Here is a 20,126-nt window from a genome sequence, read left to right as displayed (position 1 = left end):
ATAGGCAGCAACGATGGGCATTGATAGGCTGCACTGATGAGGAGGTACTGATAAGGCTGCACTGATATGCAACACTGATGGGGGGGCAATGATTGGCACTGATGGGCACTGATAGGCAGCAATGATGGGCACTGATAGGCTGCACTGATGAGGAGGCACTGATAAGGCTGCACTGATATGTGGCACTGTTAGGGAGCACTGATGGGCACTGATAGGCAGCAATGGCTGGCATTGATAGGCAGCACTGATGTGCACTAAGAGGCAGCACTGAAGGGTGCTTATAGGCAGCACTGAAGGGCACATATAGGCAGCTCTGAAGGGCACCTATAGGCAGCCCTGAAGGGCACCTATAGGCAGCACTGAAGTGCACGGATAGGCCGCATTGAAGGTGGAACTTGACTGGCAGCACTAATTGACAGCACTGATGGGCACTGATTGGCAGCACTAATGGACACTGACTGTCAGCACTGATAGAAACTGTTTGGCATTAATAGGCAGCACTGATGGGCACTGTTGGGGCTGAACTGATAATAGTGCCCTGATTATCAGTGTAGATGTCTACTTTCAGACTTGGCAGTTATCGGCAGTACTTTCCTCACGCTGTGAAAGCAAGTGTGTTTACGTCATGATCAGCTGTAATTGGACACAGCTGATCTTGTGGTAAATGGCCACTCTGATTGGCCCTTTACCGTGGATTGTGATCAGCTGGGTCCGAAGGACTCAGCAATCACAGAGAGCGCCGGGTGCATTCCGCAGTGTGGTTTGTCAATAGATAGCCTCCCAGAACTGGACGACAGCACTGTAGCCATCATTCAGCTATAGCGCAGTCAGCACGTGATTAAAGGGAACACGTAGTGGTTTTGTATATATTTTCTGTACTTATTATGGTCAGGATCAAAAAATATAAATAAGGTCCAACTTCATCCAAAAGGTTTTTTTTTTGTTGTTCAGAGTGGGGAAGGCACAGAACTTGTGTTCCCCGTGAGGAGTTTTTCACAGGAAGTAATGGTAAATCTCTTCAGTGCAAAAAAATGGACTACAAATAGGGAAGAATATTAATAAATAGTGAAAAAACTGAGCTAAATGCGTGGGAAGTGATAAATGCCACTAATAAACAGATAATACATAAATATGTATAAACACATACATTTATAAACAAAATGCTGCCACTTTAAAAATATTGAATATAACACAGGAATAAACACTAAAAAAAGTGATCAAGTAGTGCATAACTCTTATACGTGAAAAAAACATATAAAAATTGTAACAAAATGAAAAATAAATAAAATTAAGTGTGTAGTCCTCAAAAAGTCCAAATAATATTGCTTATCCACCAAATGGAGCCTAGGCTCTGTAAGAAAGGAGAGCGGGATTCTGGGAAAGCAGAAAAGAGCCCAGGAATGTTTGTAAAATATAGGATGTGGCCTTTGTACTGAAACGTTTGGAGACCCCTGGAAAGGAAAATCACTCACCCCAAAACTTTGTGAACAAAATAAGATTTCCTCAGTATGCAAACCGAGAAGACAGTGGAAGTCCTTTGGCATAGAGAAGCTTCCAACCAGGGGCATACTGACCATTTGGAAACTCGGGCACTGCCCGAGGGCCCGGGGCCAGTAGGGGGCCCCATGAGATGCCCCTGATACCTTTTTCATAGGCTTTTTTGAGTTTGGGCAAGGACACAGGGGCCCCATAATCCCCTATTGCCCGGGGGCCCCACGAGTTGTCAGTCCGCCCCTGCTTCCAACCCTAAGAATCCATTCTATTTAAATATGTCTATACCCCCAGTAGGGTCATCATAAGATTCTAGTGATATTCCAGCAAATATCTTTCCTTAGTGAAAGCATGGCAATACGCAGTGTGAAGTATTAGGAGGAAGGATTCCTTGATTGCTACTCCTAGTGCTGAACCATTGGAATTTATGAATACCTGATAAAAGTGCTTGGTCGTTTTTTTGAAAGGGAAGGAGAGTAAACACAGCGGCATTGTTAATCCCTTTCCTCCACTGAGAAACATCCAATAAGCCAATTTTGCCAACCATGAGAGTGTGAGGCAACACTTGCTGGTGACTGTACACCTGAGAGGGGGAACACTTCTTTCTTATTTCACATGGTGGTTATTTCTTGAGACGTTTGAAGAACCATTTGGTGGATAAGCAATATTATTTGGACTTTTTGGGGGATTATACACTTAATTTTATTTATTATTAATTTTTTTTACAATTTTTATATAATTTTTTTCACGTATAAGAGTTATGCGCTACTTGATCACTTTTTTGAGTGTTTATTCATGTGTTATACAAATAGGGAAGACATCCGGAATCCGCTGCGCTCTTCAATCTTTATTGTGAAAGTAAACTCAGCATCACAGACAGTATCAGGGACAACAAAGGTAAACGTGTTTCACTTATTATGAATAAATGTTAGTTTTTAGCATGAAACGCATTAAGATTTGTTGTCTCTGATACTGTCTGTGATGCTGATTTTACTTTCACAATAAAGATTGAAGAGTGCAGCGGATTCCGGATGTCTTCCCTATTTGTAGTCCTACAGACGAGCTGTGCCTGAACCTTCATCTAATTTGGCCAGTGGATGGCTCACACTAATCACCTGGAGCAGCGTTTGTTTTTGTACTGCAAAAAAAGTTGCTTTGGACATTTCAAGAACATCCAGATACCCTTTCAAAGTGACTTTTTTATTTGCTCCAACAGTTCATAGTTCCCATTTGCTGCTGACTGAGCAAGAGAAAGCTAAATGTGTGTGTATGGCTAGCTTAGTCGCTTCCCACCCGACCTACAGACAAATGATAGCCGAGTGGGAGCATTCCTATTTTAGGTGGAGGTTGTATGACATTCCTCCAGTCATGCGCCTCACACCTACCCTAGCTCCCCTGTCCACGGGACACAGAGGATGACAGATATCTGTACCGGGTGACCAATCACAGAGATCACATGACTTTTGTACACAATGAATGGCTATCATTCATGGCCATTCATTGTGTACTATTGTGATTATCTCTGTAATTGGTCACAGTGATGACATGGTACAGACAGGGCTAATCACAGCGCATCTGTAACATGTAATAGCTGTGGCCAAAAATAATTGCTGATAACAGTGATCATCGTATATCAGTGAAATCCTGATCACCTCCCCAGAGCAGTGCAGTGTCATTACGGTACCAAGGGCGGACTGACCAGTTGGAAACTCAGGCACTGCCCGAGGGCCCGGGGTCAGTAGGGGGCCCCATGAGATGCCCCTGGTACCTTTTTCATAGGCATTTTTGAGTTTGGGCAAGGACACAGGGGCCACATGATCCCCTATTGCCCGGGGGGCCCCATGAGTTGTCAGTCCGCCCCTGCACTGGACTGCTCTAGTCACAGTATGTAACCAAAAAAGAGGAAACTAAATGTTAAAAAATGATTATTTTCTTAACTTATTTATTTTTATTTTTTTACATACTTTCACCAGTCATATGATGAACGCTATGCTCTCTGGTGACAGTATTTAAAAAAAAATATTTTAATTTTTTTTTTCATTTTCAAATAAGTTGTGACAAAAATTACAGCTTCAAAAAACTCACCATGCCTCTTACTAAATACTTTGGACTGCCTACTTTCCAAAAAGGAGTAATTTGGGGAGTATTTGTACTGTCCTGGCATTTTAGGGCCCCAGAAATTAGATAGGCCATCAGTACATCAGGATTGATCGATATTCAGATATATACCATAGTTTGTAGACACTATAACTGTCACACGGACTTAATGATATACACTGATATGTGTTATTTATAACCAAAGAAATGTAGCGGAATACATTTTGTCCTAAATTTATGATGAAAGATTTTTTATTTGCAAAATTTTATAAGAGAAATGAAGAAAAAAAGTGTTTTTCCTCAAAATGTTCTGTATTTTTTATACCAAAAAAACCCCAAAGAAAGCTCTCTCTGTAATCGGCATTCAAAGTATGACTGCGCTGACGTCTGAACATTGGCCTGAGCAAGAAGTGAAGCGGCCCGGTACTGAAATGGTTAAGGCCAGAAGCACAGCAGAGAGTGCTGGACTCCAATAACCTCACAAATACAAGGATCTCCTGATAAATGGAAACAAAATGAAAAATGAGAAGTAGAGGACAAACAAAATGCCACAATATAGCTAGTCTCTGCTCTCCAACACAGCCAGCCCTCCTCATTATGTGAGATACCCCAGTATGCTGACCACAGGAAAACAGGTGACACTTGTCTGCTGTCCATGTTTTATGCACAACACAGTTATTTTCAAATGTGTGGGATGTTTGTTACAGGCATTTCTGACAGGTCACATCTGCTGTTCTCTGTACAAAATGGACTAAATATGCGTTCTTATTCCTGCCTCGATTCCGGCAAAATACATGGCAACTCATCAAAGGAAATCTGAATTTTTAAATAAAGTGTTTCCAAGGGCAAAAAAAAAAAGAAAATGTATAAACATTACCCCAGAGGAATTGCCTTGATTGGGTCCTTCTGCTTCTGGAGGTGATGGCCGATTGGGTGGTACCAGGGGCAGACTGACAACTCATGGGGCACCCGGCCAATAGGGGATCATGGGGCCCCTGTGTCTTTGCCCAAACTCAAAAAAGCCTATGAAAAAGGTACCAGGGGCATCTCATGGGGCCCCCTACTGACCCCAGGCCCTCGGGCAGTTTTCAAATGGTCAGTCCGCCCTTGGGTGGTACTTGATCTCATGATACCCCTTTGCGCAGCAGATAAAGTCAAATACTGTACAACCAACAACATGCACTATAGTACTGGGTAACCACTATGCTAAACCATTGGAATACAGTGAGTTTGAATTTCAATTCAGAAACAAACGAACCGCAGATGTCTAAACCTGACAGTATTCTCAACAACAGTCCTTGCAAGGATTTTCCTCCACTGTTACATCATGCTGTTCTGGGAGTGGCTCAGTCTAGTCAGGCTCAGAGCAATGCTTCCTTCCAAGAAGATGGCTTTTCACTGGGGCAAGTGACAGCCTCTTTCAATCTTTGATTTCTGAATGCACATGCACAGTCTACAATGTTCAACTGTGGGTATAGGATTACAACTTTTTGGGGTTTGAACTGGATGGACTTTTGTCTTTTTTCAGCCAGACTATGTAACTCTTCTCCTCCTTAGAAGTCCCAGCTTGACCTTCCCCTTCCTTCAGCCTCCAGTCACTCCAGCCAATAGCAATCTGACTAGCAATTATCTGGTCTACTCCAAAGCAGCCTTTGTTGGGAACACTTTCCAGTTCAACACTGGAAACATTGTTATAAGCAGTTACTTTTGTATGAAAAAGAAAAATCTCTTGATATTTCATCACTCAATTTGTTTTATATGTAAATACTGCATATATATATATATATATATATATATATATATATATATATATATATACAAACACTATATTGCCAAAAGTATTGGGACACCCCTCCAAACCATTGGATTCAGGTGTTCCAATCACCTTCATGGCCACAGGTGTATAAAATCAAGCACCTAGGACTGCAGACTGCTTCTACAAACATTTGTGAAAGAATGGGTCGCTCTCAGAAGCTCAGTGAATTCGAGCATGGTACCGTGATAGGTTGTCACCTGTGCAATAAGTCTATCTGTGAAATTTCCTGGCTATTAAATATTTCACGGTCAACTGTTAGTGGTATTATATCAAAGTGGAAGCAACTGGGAACAACAGCAACTCAGCCACCAAGTGGTAGGCCATGTAAAATGACAGAGCGGGGTCAGCGCATGCTGAAGCGCACAGTGCACAGAAGTCACCAACTGTCTGCAGAGTCAATAGCTAAAGACCTCCAAACTTCATGTGGCCTTCAGATTAGCACAACAACAGTGCTTAGAGAGCATCATGGAATGGGTTTCCATGGCCGAGCAGCTGCATCCAAGCCTTACATCACCAAGTGCAATGGAAAGCGTCAGATGCAGTGGTGTAAAGCACGCCGCCACTGGACTCTAGAGCAGTGGAGACGTGTTCTCTGGAGTGACGAATCACACTACTCTGTCTGACAATCTGATGTACGTATCTGGGTTTCACAATTGCCAGGAGAACGGTACTTGCCTGCCTGCATTGTGCCAAGTATAAAGTTTGGTGGAGGGGGATTATGGTGTGGGGTTGTTTTTCAGGGGTTGGGCTTGGCCCCTTAGTTCCAGCGAAGGGAACTCTTAGGGCGTTAGCATACAATTTCATGCTCCCAACTTTGTGGGAACAGTTTGGGGATGGCACCTTCCTGTTCCAACATGACTGCGCACCAATGCACAAAGCAAGATCCATAAAGACATGGATGAATGAGTTTGGGGTGGAGGAACTTGACTGGCCTGCACAGAGTCCTGACCTCAACTTGAGAGAACACCTTTGAGATGAATTAGAGCGGAGACTGCGAGCCAGGCCTTCTCGTCCAACATCAGTGCCTGACCTTACAAATGCACTTCTGGAAGAATGGTCAAACTATCCCATAGACACACTCATAAACCTTGTGGACAGCCTTCCCAGAAGAGTTGAAGCTGTTATAGCCACAAAGGGTGGGCCAACTCAATATTGAACCCTACGGACTAAGACTGGGATGCCATTAAAGTTCATGGTTCATTTGCGTGCAAAGGCTGGCGGCCCAATACTTTTGGCTATATGCTGTATATATACAGTATATATATATATATATATATATATATATATACAGTTGTGTTCAAAATAATAGCAGTGTGTTAAAAAAAGTGAATAAAGCTCAAAATCCTTCTAATAGCTTTCATTTCCATACACACAAATGCATTGGGAACACTACACATTCTATTCCAAATCAAAACACGAAGAAAAATATATCAAATTTTTGTTGTTCCTCTAAACAAATTGAAGAAAAATGAATATTAGACTGTTCAAAAAAATCGCAGTGTTTCTATTCTTCTTTACAAACTCAAACATTCACTATATAAACTGAAAAATGTTTGAAGATTTTGCTTCCTTTGAATCACTTAATGAATATTTCGTTGTATAAGCACTGTTTCTGAGAACTGCTGTACATCTGTGTTGCATGGAGTCAACCAACTTCTGGTACCTGTGATCAGGTATTCCAGCCCAGGATGATTGGACTACATTCCACAGTTCTTCTCTATTATTGGTTTTGCCTCAGAAACTGCATTTTTGATGTCACCCCACAAGTTTTCGATTGGATTAAGATCCGGGGATCGGGCTGGCCACTCCATAACGTCAATCTTGTTGGTCTGGAACCAAGATGTTGCGCGTTTACTGGTGTGTTTGGGGTCGTTGTCTTGTTGGAACACCAATTTCAAGGGTATTTCCTCTTCAGCATAAGGCAGCATGACCTCTTCAAGTATTCTGATGTATTCAAACTGATCCATGATCCCTGGTATGCGATAAATAGGTCCAACACCGTAGTATGAGAAACATCCCCATATCATGATGCTTGCACAACCATGCTTCACTGTCTTCACAGTGTACTGTGGCTTGAATTCAGTGTTTGGGGGTCGTCTTTCAGGTTTTGGTTGCCATTTTAAAGCATTTGCGATCATTTTAGCTGAGCAGCCTATCATTTTCTGCACTTCTTTATATGTTTTCCCCTCTCCAATCAACTTTTTAATCAAGGTACGCTGTTCTTCTGAACAATGTCTGGAACGACCCATTTTCCTCAGAATTTCAGAGAGAAATGCACTGTAAACAGCATGTACAACATTTGCTGCCTTCCTTCCTTAAATAAGGGCAATTATTGCCACCTGTTTTTCAAAGAATGAATAACCTCACTAATAGAACTCCACGCTGCTATTATTTTGAACATGCCCCTTTCAATTAGTGATTCAATTACACAGAATCAGCAGCATGCATGTCATGACTGTTGGGTCTGTTGGATTTCTATTACTCTACTACATCTGCTAGTACATTATTCGCCATGTAGAAATATCATTTCTACCAAAAACAGTGATTGATCAGGTTAGTGATGTCTGACTGCTATTATTTTGAACACACACAACTGTATATGTATATATATATAGTACTGTGTGTATGTGTATATATATATATATATATATATATATATATACATACAGATGTACTATGCACTCTGTAATACCCTGGTACCAAACTTGAGGCCTGGGGCTGCATTCAGCCCTTTGGTAATTAATGTGCAGCCCTCAGGGGCCCCTGTAGACACTAGTCTGTGTTTTTGTTATGTAGCCTCTTCCTAGGCCAAAGAAGAAGAAATATTTTTTACCTTGGGTTCTAGTAGTTAAATAGCTAAGTTTGTTTCCTTCTCAACACGTTACTTTTTCTGCCAACCCTTTCCTCTTTTTATACATTTTTCTCTGATCTTTTATTATAGAACTTAAAGAAATATGGGATTTGGCACAAATAATCTTTTAAAAAGGGTTGTCTGGGAGTACAAATACAGAAGCATTGATTTTGAAGGGGCTGTAATAGCAATGTTCTCTAGTAGCCTCATGTAATGTCTATGATTGTTTTCTGAAGAATGGCACAATTTCCAACGACTCTTACAGCATACCTGCAGTCTCTGACCATCTCTTGTAACATTCCTGTAGTTTCTGACTATCTCTTGTACCATTCTTGCAGTCTCTGACTGTAAAACGTCTTTTTATCTTTGACTATCTCCCATAACATGTCTGCATTCACTGAATGTTATGTGCAGTACTTTCGTGATGTCAGGGACCTCACTTAAAGGCATAGTTTGTCTTTACCAAAAAACTACCTATGCAGAAAAGCAATGTCTGTAAATTAAAACAGGCTGGGCAGCTTTGACCAAATTTGAATAATGCCCTTGCTATAGATGTAGGCCATTTACGTACCTTATGAAGCCTGACCTTAATACTCCCAGGACACTGTTAGGATGTTGCTATGAGAGGCCCAGTTTTACTGCTCATCTTCACCATCACAGAAGTGAGCTTCTCTAATTCAAATGTCCTCACATGCACTTTCTTAGCAAGAGGGCATATAAAGCAACCACACCCAGAAGACACGCGGATTGCTCCATGTGTGTTGCTAGCTGACACTATGGACTCTGCCATGGTAGAAGCCCCTAGTACTGACCGGCACTGGAACCCGGTATATTCCCACACAGGGTTTCACACACTATCAGGTCGGTCCCAGAGAAGAACTGCATGTGTTCTGTCTGCTATGCCAGAGGCACTTTGGCACCCTTGCCTACCGTGAGCTGTGCTTGGTCTGTGTTCTCCCTTATTTTTCAGAGGATGGTTGAGGAGAAGCCCTGAAACATCAGGCCAGACCATCTTCCAGAGTCTGATGCTACCACCGTAGAAGACAGTACCCGCAAGCCTCCAGCCAAGATAATGCAGCTTGGATCCACTCCTGCATCTGAGAAGGTCTCCCCCTATAAAGATGGAGTTGAGCTGCCATCTCTGCAACAGAACCTTCACCTGCACTGCCCGGAGGAGGTCCTTCTTGAAGATTTTACTCCTCTGCCCTCTCCTATCATGCACGCTGAGGATGAAGAGGATGGAATGGATAGTTCGGGCTCTCTTCTGGACTTACGGCCATCGGACATTGCACAGCCACCTATATTGGAGTACAAACCACCTCTCTGATAGTTGCTAAAATCTAATGTTACTGAGAACAGGCAAGAGGAATATTGTGTGACTGGTTGGTGTTTGACGTGGATGAGGAGTTGCCACCAACCCCGGGACCTGAATTGTCTCATCCTTGTCCTTATTTGTCACAAGCCCCATCAGTGTCTACTTCTGCTTTGATAGAGCGTACCAGGTACAGATATTTTCACCCAACCAATGCCAGTCTGCTTCAGGGATCCATAAAACACAACCCCTCCCCAGAGGCCAGGTTGGAAATCAATGGCCATTTAGTTAGCCCTTCACACTTTGGTGACTAACAGACACTGTCATCTCATCTTTCTCTCCACCCAGGTGATTAACCGTTACAGAATGGAGATGCGAAGCATGCCTCATACCTCGCCAGTCTTCTGTATCTCACCATGGACACTTAACACATGAATTGAATTGCTTGTCTACTGAATTCAGTTTACCGCATAACCCAAATTACAGAAATCCACAGTTTTGTACTTCTTGCAAGGCCTTACTCTTGTGACCAACCAGGCCAAGTCCCAAGGTGAAGGAAATCAAGCACAACTGCCCTCCCACAACACAGGGCTGTCTTAACCCACCACAGTCACCTGCTCTATTTCAGATTGGTTTTCATCCCTGGTAGTTTGCCCCAAGCTTAAAGGTGAAAGTGTGCATGTATTCAGATATACTTGCCTCAGAGAATTCCCCGCTACAGCTGTTCTGTCACAGCCCAAGACTGCTCAGTCCGAAAGGTTGAATAGCCTCACTCCCATTGTGAGTTTCTTTAGATACAACAAGGTTACACTTAAAGCAGACTTTACCCATAATAGTCTGATGTCAATTAATGTTCTTTAACAAAAGAGCACACAGTACATTCCACATAACAATTAGTCCTCATGCACACTGGGTGGTTTAAAAAATGCCAGTAGCATTAGCTGTACAAAGTCACATAAAAAACGCAAGTTTTTCCACATTTTTTAATGTTTTGCATTAGTGTTTAGCCGTATTTTTCTGCATTTGTCTTTTTTTTTAGCGGTTTTTAGTGTTTTTTTACATTTTGGCTCACAAAACACCCCAAAATGCCAGTTTGCTGTGTTTTGCCGCGTTTACCAGCGGTAGAGCGCTTTTACAGCTAAAATAATCTTCTAGAAACCCTGGGGTTCTGGGTTTTTTTCCAGCCAAAAAATGCTGTTTAAAGCTTATGTGTGCATGGACACATAACATGCTAACATGCTGGGGAGTTTAATGGCTGCAGAAAAAAATGCCAAAAGCCAAAAACAGCAACTGTAAAATTGCCCAGTGTGCATGAGGAATTATGCTACCAACATTAGTGGGTGCTGTAAATTGCCTCCAGCATTGCTCCTGTTTCTTTTTGCCAGAGGTCGTCATTTTTGGAAACTCTCCCCCTTTCCTTGGTCTCAAAAGCTATATGTCACTCTCTTCAATTTTAATATCTACATTTCCAGTCTTGATTGCATGTCTTGGATCAGATAGAGAAGGCTTTACAGTGCTGAAGTTCACAGGCTGCTGATGAGGAAGAACGGAGCTCAGGCAGCAAAGATGCTATCCTTGAAAGTTTAACACTTTTGTGTCTTCCTGTCAGCAGAGTTTGTCCTGTCACCTCTCTCGATTTTCTATTCTCCTTTCCTAATCTGTATTCCCTCAGCACGGTCTGTGTCATTCCTGTTGCTTTCTTCCCCTTGCTAGCAACAGTAAATATTAAAGCTGTCAGCAGATGACCTCTAGTGGCTCAGATTCTAGGCACAGTGCCAACTGGGCATGTGCAGAGCAGGGTACATGTACGTGTTTTCAATGTTTTACATAGCTATACCTGCAAAAAGGGGCCAACCTGAAATGTTCAATCAGGACTTAATTTTCTGACTAAAGGTTCACTTTAAGCTAATCAGGAGCACTTATATAAGTAAGAAACACAGACAACTTCTTGCCTAAATAGAGGTTCTGTTTACTTGAAAGCTCATGGTCTTCATACACATCACACATCATTCTTCCTACACATATATAATGCAGATAAATAGCGGGGATCTCTGGCAGCACATTGGCTGTCCCTCTGGGTATATACAGTATATAGCCACATTAACACAGGCTTATACACAAAAAGCAAGGCATGGCTCAGCAAACTGTTCACCACCAGAGATTTCCAGTTACAGTGTTTAAAACATAGCAAAATGACAATGCTATAGCACAAACCCATTCAAAACCTTAGGCACCTACCTACGAGCTTGGTCTATCTCAGACACTCAAGAGATGAATTTGCAGCCCACATAGAAACCTTTCAATGGCAATGTCGGGATATGGGAATGAATGCTTGCGAAAGACAGCTGGGAATTCTTCTTTTGTCATCTCCAGGGTGAGTTACCACTAATACCAAGGCTTTTTAAGCTGCCTGTAAGGTGGCAATCTCCTAACTGACCAATTATGTAAGGGGGCACTTCTTCCACAGACCACCAATCTAAGTAGAACCTTCTCTCACTGATCACAAATCTAAAGGGAACCTTCTGCCACTCACTACCAATATAAAGGGGTCGTTCTCCACTCAACAACATAAAAGGGACCTTTTCTACTGACCACCATTGTAAGGTGGCATTTCTCTCCTGATCACCTATGTTAATGGCAACATTTCTCCTGCTGACCATCAGTGAAAGGACACATCTTCAACTAACCACCAATGTAAAGAGCACTTCTCCAATGACCACAACTGTAAGAAGGTACTTCTCTACAGACCCCCAGTGTAAGAGGACACTACAATTTTCAGGGTCTGTGTTTCTTTTTTATTACTACTATTATTAGATTCATTTCATAAATATGGCTTAAAATATATCTTCTTTTTTTAAACAGGGGGCTGCTAAATATGCTATATGCTTTTTATCCTGTACCTACAGGTAAGCCTATGATAAGGCTTAAATAGAGACAAGGTTTCACTTATTGCATGTACAATCAGACCTGCAGAAGAAGCTAGAGGCTCCGAGCACGTAGCTGGTCCAGACAGCGTTGGACTGGCTCTGCTACACCCCATGACATCCTGGGAAGGGGGGGGTCTCCCAACTAGCATGTACGGCTCCGCGCTGTCCCAGCTTACATCTGTAGGCAGTGTACCCGGGTGGGCTCCCCAGGATACAGTGAAGTCACGAACAAGGAAAGCAACCCCAACACCAGCTTTTGCCACAACAGAATTTTACTTAGATGTGGCAAATAAACACAATCACAAATGCTGGGAACATACAATAAATTTACATACACCCAGCCCAAAGGCCGAGACCCTTGTGCTGCACAGCATGGCGCCTTCTGATGATGAAGGTAGAAAGAGTAGTAATTTACCTAATGGCGGGCACAACTAAGCTGCCACACCTTACCTGTTATTACCCTAAAAGAGCAGGAATCAGTGTATGGGTGTATGGTATGGGCTAGCCTGAGGTGCAGCACAACAGCTTACAATCTTACACAAATCTACAGTATTCCCTCTCCCACAACTGGTCCTGTAGCACGTGCCTGAGTATTCCTTCTGAGCAAAACGCCAATCTGGCTTGAGTTTGTAGGATTTTATCAGCTCTCCAATGTGAAATGTCACTTTAAGTTGTGGAGTCCTTCCAATGATCAGTAACAACACTTGTGGCCTGACACAAACAGAGACCCTAACTAACTATAGGCCTGGACTCAGTCTCAAGGTGCCAACACTGAAATGAGGTGTGTGCACGATCTTACCGACCTGGGTCTGCTTTGAATGCGCTGGTGACTCTGAACAGAACAAATGTCTCTCCAACAAGCATGCAGTCTCGCCGTATGTTTCCTAGTTCCTCTGCTCTCATCAGCATTCCTGGCAGCAATCCCATCAGCTTCCTGGCAGCAATCTCATCAGCTTCACTTAGCTGCAGCTCGGGTTACGGAGCGGTGCTCTCACACTTGGATGTCATCAGATTCTCAGCTCACACAGGCCCCCTCATTCACCATTCTCCAGAACATGGCTGCTCTCTCTGTGTGAAAACTCCACCTCTTCATGAATATAGAAATCTCTATGCAGTCTGAGGCTGTGTTAGAAAAACAGTGAAATCTTGTGGCTAAACTGCAGAATGTCAGTCAAAACATTTAATTTACTTCACACAAGCAGTATTCAAACAATGAGAGCTGTTTCCCCATCTCACACATCCATGGCACCCTAGGTGTATGACCGGCGGGACAGTCATACCTGCAGGATGGAGAGGAGTGGCCACATTTCCCTACACAGATGAGCTTGTCATTTTCTTGCCTCTTGTGAGTATTTTTAATCCTATATTATTAAATACAGCACCAAATTACTACACTTAGACTGACGCCTCCTGTTTTTCTCTTTTTTGTCACTGTATAGCCCGCCCTCCTTTTTTTTTTTCTTTCTATGAATGGAGGAGAGAGATACATTGCACCTCTCCAACTTACGGCATAGAGCGGAAAAAATATGTTTGTTAAAAAAAAAAAAAAAAAAAGAAGATAAATTAATATTTATAAAATAAAATAAAAAATACCTAGATCAAGGTTTGATCTAGTTCAGTGCCAGGGTAAGTGTTTGGGTCAAGGTCAGGGTTAAGGGTCAAGGTCAAAGGTCAGGTTTTTGTTTTTTTTTTTAAATTGGTATCAGTGTCAGTGTGTTTTAGGTAAAAAAAACAAAAACAAAATGCGCACTGTTTCTGGGCTGTACTAGGAGTACAAACAACAAATAACATACATCTATGGTATCGCTGAGATCGCCAAGAGCTGGTGGTAGATTATGGTAGTAACAAGAAACACACAGCTAAATTTGAAAAAATGATTTTTTTTTTACTATTTTGGACCAGTTTTCAAAAATCAGGAGATATCCATTACCATTTACCACCAAATGAAAGTCCAATTTGTCCTGAAAAAACGCGGTATAATTCATCTGGATGTACAAAGTAGTTGTGATGACATGTACGGTTTTACTAACATGTCAACATTGCAAAATTGTGCTTAGGCATTTAGATTTGTTTTACCCTTAGGCGTGAAGGGGTTAAGCAACATACTGTACAACAAGCTGGGGTTCTCTGAGACCTAACAATCATACGTAGTATTTTCTTCAAATAAAAGCTAAGAAAGGTTGCACATGAAGACAATGCTTTTATCCAGTCCCATGGCCGGCAAGTCTTATCTTCAGCTTCCATGTGACCAGTCCAGCATGTAGAGCCTAGAAGCAGTTTCTATACCTGTAATTTCCACAGTTCTGCCTTCAGGGACCAGTTTTTTCCATGACTGAAATGACGTTCTCTGCAAAATGATTATAATTACCATTGTTAGATGTTCTCAGCCACAAAAAGATATTGCTCTACATACACAACTTCACAGTTACATCCCGCTAATATACTTCCAACATTCGTGCAGCATTATTGCAGTTCAATTACACCAATAACAGAAAATGATTAGAGCCGTGTAACAATATCACGTTATTGCTGTAACATTAATAAGCCATTACGCTGTCACTGTTTACATTACGGCAGATTTCCCTGCAGTGAGAAGAATGTTTATGTCCTCCTAAATAATGTATGGACCTAAAGCCTATATGACTCACCCAGTGTAATGGCACTCACAGAAATTGATTTTTTTACAGGAAAAGTATGCCCGATATTAAAGAAGAGCACCATCTTCTCTGAAGTATGTTAATTAATTTTGCCTCTGCTATGTGAAATAGTTTTTAATATTCCTATATTGCACATGGGACACTTTGAGATTCTATACAAAAATAGATAGACAGACAGATAGATCACTAATGGAAAATGATGAGAGCTGTCTAACAATATCATGTTATTACAGTGACATTAGATCCTCTGTACACTCAGTAAGGATACAGTAGTGACGTGGAAGTTGGAAGGAGGAACCAGTGAACACTGCAGAGGACCCAGGAGATCAATACTCCTGGAAGGGTTGGTTTCGGTAAGGACTTCTGCAGAAAATGTCTCTGAATAATGTGGAGTTCGGCAGTGTGAGCAGCAGGAAATGTGAATATTTATAGCCTTCTTTTATAGGTATGCCTTCATTTCAAAGACACAGCAAAAACAAACTGACTGGGGTTCTAATTCTTTCTTACTCAGTCCAAAACTAGGCAAAAATGTTTTCTTTGCAATAGTTTTTATTAGAATTTCAATAAACAAAATGGAAGGAGACAATATGACAGCACAGTGGCTAAATGGTTAGCCCTTCTGCCTGGCAATAGTAGGGTCGTTGGTTTGAATCCTGACCATAGCACCACCTGCCTGGAGTTTGCATGTTCTCCCTGTGCCTGTGTGGGTTTCCTCCGGGTATTCTGCTTTCCTCCCACACTCCAAAGACATGCTGGTAGGTGAATTGGCTCCTGTCTAAATTGGCCCTAGTATGTGTATGTATGAATGTGATTTAGGGACCTTAGATTGTACACCCCTTGAGGATTAGGGACTAATGTGAATATATATGTAAAGAGCTGTTTGCACACAGGTACTGACTAGTATTCCAATGTTTCTCTTCTCCCTTAGTTTCTCCCTCATTCAGCTAATGGGACCCCAGTGCTGATGGAGAGGGGCAAGGGAGGGGCAAACAAGGATGCCGTGCAGGTGCCCAACATCCTCCTCCTTATCAACCCCGATGACTTCATTGGTTGTTAGGACTCCGGCAGTGGGAAGGTTGTAATAGTTCACAATGAAAACCTGTGGCTTTGTGTAACTAAAAGGCAGGCTTCATCCACCCTCTAGATTGTACAAAATCCTCCTGTCTACATTGTCCCTACTATGTGAATGTGAGTTAGGGACCTTAGATTGTACACTCCTTGAGGGTTAGGGACTGATGTGAATGTTCAATATATATGTAAACTGATGGTGCTATGTAAGTGCCTGAAATAAATATGCATTACAGGCAGAATATCATACTTATTTACATATTAGAACAAATAAAACAGGCTTGTTTGTGACATAGACTAATAAGTTGCACATTATATCCAATCAGTCTAACAGGAAAGTGTGCTTAAGGAATAAGCACAAAAAAAAAGAAACCGGTTTAAACATAAGTGAGGTCTGGCACAACTGGCTCTCTAACTCAATTTACAATTACCCGATGCCCATACTGCACCATTAGGTTACAGGTGTATAGTGTCCTATAATAGGCTTGGGTCTGGCTCTCAACACCTAACCTAGATAAACACTGTACACCAAACACCTGCAAGTGCATAGGTAGTAAAACATTGCCTTGGCTCCTCCCCTGGTGCGTGTCGTCCCACCCACAAGGTGAATACCTTTATGACTAAGCCCTGTGGGTGGGGCAAAACACATCAGAGGCATTGCCATCCAGAGGAGCCATGGCTTAGGCCATTTTTCACTACCTATGCACTTGGAGAGGTTTGCTATGTGGTATTTATCTACTACCCATAATACACTTACTTGATTAGCACACATACCAGCACCCTTCTTAAGACACTAGAGCCATGGCATCAGCACTTTGTTAAGTATGTACAAGGTCACACTTTTGTCTAGATTAGATTGAATATTCATACCAGACCTTAGTTCTTTTGTCTATGTGTAGCTTTTTTTATTTATTTCAGGTACTTATATAGCACCATCAATTTACATAAATATTGTACATTCACATCAGTCCCTAACCCTCAATGGGTGTACAATCTAAGGTCCCTAACTCACATTCATTTGTACACATACTAGGGACAATTTAGACAGGAGCCAATTAACCTACTAGCATTTCTTTTGAGTGTGGGAGGAAACCAAAGTACCTTGAGGAAACCCACACAGGCACAGAGAGAACATGCAAACTCCAGGCAGGTGGTGCCATGGTTGAGATTTGAACCAAAAACCCTAGTACTGCCAGGCAGAAGTGCTAACCATTTAGCCACTGCGCTGCCCAATGACACCTGGGTGATAAGGGGGCCCTTTACACAAAGCTATAGCGGATGGTGCATCCTGTCTCTTCTTTATACCAGAGGGAGTACTGCACAGGGGTGGGGGGTTGGTTGGGAGGGGGATACTTGTGTACAGGAATTGGGTTGTTTTTTGTTTTTGTACAATTTTGTATATTTTGTTGTATAATCTCTATGCTACCTCCACTTGGTACATCAGTGGTGTACCTGATACAAGAATTGTATGTATTGCTAGATTTTTGGTGCAATATGTTATACTTAAGCTTAATTTTTTATTTTTGTATTCAAAAGAGGTTGATTGGGAATTCTCAATGTAAAAAAACTTCAATAAAAATAATTTTCCAAAACAAAAAACAATTATATATATATATACAGTGGGGCAAAAAAGTATTTAGTCAGCCACCAATTGTGCAAGTTCTCCCACTTAAAAAGATGAGAGAGGCCTGTAATTGGCATCATAGGTAGACCTCAACTATGAGAGACAAAATGAGAAAAAAAAATCCAGACAATCAGATTGGCTGATTTGGAAAGAATTTATTTGCAAATTATGGTGGAAAATAAGTATTTGGTCAATATCAAAAGTTCATCTCAATACTTTGTTATATATCCTTTGTTGGCAATGACAGAGGTCAAATGTTTCCTGTAAGTCTTCACAAGGTTGACACACACTCTTGCTGGTATGTTGGCCCATTCCTCCATGCAGATCTCCTCTAGAGCAGTGATGTTTTGGGGCTGTCGCTGGGCAACATGGACTTTCAACTCCCTCCAAAGGTTTTCTATGGGGTTGAGATCTGGAGACTGGCTAGGCCACTCCAGGACCTTGAAATGCTTCTTACGAAGCCACTCCTTCGTTGCCCAGGCGGTATGTTTGGGATCATTATCATATTGGAAGACCCAGCCATGTTTCATCTTCAATGCCCTTGCTGATGGAAGGAGGTTTGCACTCAAAATCTCACGATACATGGCCCCATTCATTCTGTCCTGTACATAAATCAGTCGTCCTGGTCCCTTTGTGGAGAAACAGCCCCAAAGCATGATGTTGCCACCCCCATGTTTCACAGTAGGTATGGTGTTCTTTGGATGCAACTCAGCATTCTCTCTCCTCCAAACACGACGAGTTTTGTTTCTACCAAACAGTTCTATTTTGGTTTCATCTGACCATATGACATTCCCAATCCTCTTCTGGATCATCCAAATGCTCTCTAGCAAACTTCAGACGGGCCCAGACATGTACTGCCTTAAGCAGAGGGACACGTCTGGCACTGCAGGATCTGAGTCCCTGGCAGTGTAGTGTGTTACTGATGGTAGCCTTTGTTACGTTGGTCCCAGCTCTCTGCAGGTCATTCACTAGGTCCCCCCGTGTGGTCCTGGGATTTTTGCTCACCGTTCTTGTGCTCATTTTGACCCCACGGGGTGAGATCTTACGTGGAGCCCCAGATCGAGGGAGATTATCAGTGGTCTTGTATGTCTTCCATTTTCTAATTATTTCTCCCACAGTTGATTTGTTCACACCAAGCTGCTTGCCTATTGCAGATTCAGTCTTCCCAGCCTGGTGCAGGTCTACAATTTTGTTTCTGGTGTCCTTCGACAGCTCTTTAGTCTTCACCATAGTGGAGTTTGGAGTGTGACTGTTTGAGGTTGTGGACAGGTGTGTTTTATACTGATAACAAGTTTAAACAGGTGCCATTGATACAGGTAATGAGTGCAGGACAGAGGAGCCTCTTAAAGAAGAAGGTACAGGTCTGTGAGAGCCAGAAATATTGCTTGTTTGTAGGTGACCAAATACTTATTTTCCACCATAATGTACAAATAAATTCTTTCCAAATCAGCCAATGTGATTGTCTGGATTTTTTTTCTCATTTTGTCTCTCATAGTTGAGGTCTACCTATGATGCCAATTACAGGCCTCTCTCATCTTTTTAAGTGGGAGAACTTGCACAATTGGTGGCTGACTAAATACTTTTTTGCCCCAATGTATATATATATATATATATATATATATATATGAACAAAAAGCAAATTAGAGTTGTGCAGTGCGTAAAAAGGGTAATATAATGGTTCAAACAGATTTATGTGCCAAATGTTCGCACTAACATAGATGTTTAGGGGGAGAGTTATTAAAACTGGTGTACTCAGATTCTGGTGCAGCTGTACATGGTAGCCAATTAGCTTCCATCTTCAGCTTGTTCATTTAAGCTTTGGCAATAAAACCCAAAAAGCTGCTTGGTTTTATGCAGAGTTGCACCAGATTTGGCACACTCCAGTTTTAATAAATACCCCCTTTCTGTAAAACCCGAACAGTCCAGGGATTGTAGGGGGTTTCAAACCTATTAATTCTATCCTTTCTCAAGGAAGCATTTTGTCATAGGTATAGTTTGAATTAGCTCTATAACCTCAGACAAGTTAGGAGGAGCAAGATCTTTTTTTCCAGTGCCTAGTGATAGTCAATCTTGCAGTTAAGAGAATACGAGTAACTAAGGCTATGTTCATACTAGCGTTGTGTGCTGGCGGCAGAGAGGCGTTTGGGAAGCATTTTTACCGCTTCCCAAACACCTCGGACAATTCTGCACATTGCAGCACATGGTGCTGTTCTAATGGGAGCGCTAGTATTGTGGCAAAATGGACGCCTCTGGTCGAGTCAGGAGGCGTTGAAGCCTCTTATT

This window comes from Staurois parvus, unplaced genomic scaffold (genome assembly GCF_062004578.1).
Source record: "Staurois parvus isolate SC_StPar_1 unplaced genomic scaffold, SC_StPar_1.0 ptg000298l, whole genome shotgun sequence".
Taxonomy (NCBI): Eukaryota; Metazoa; Chordata; class Amphibia; order Anura; family Ranidae; genus Staurois; species Staurois parvus.
The sequence above is the reverse complement of the archived record's forward strand: the minus strand, read 5'-3'. Positions refer to the sequence as shown.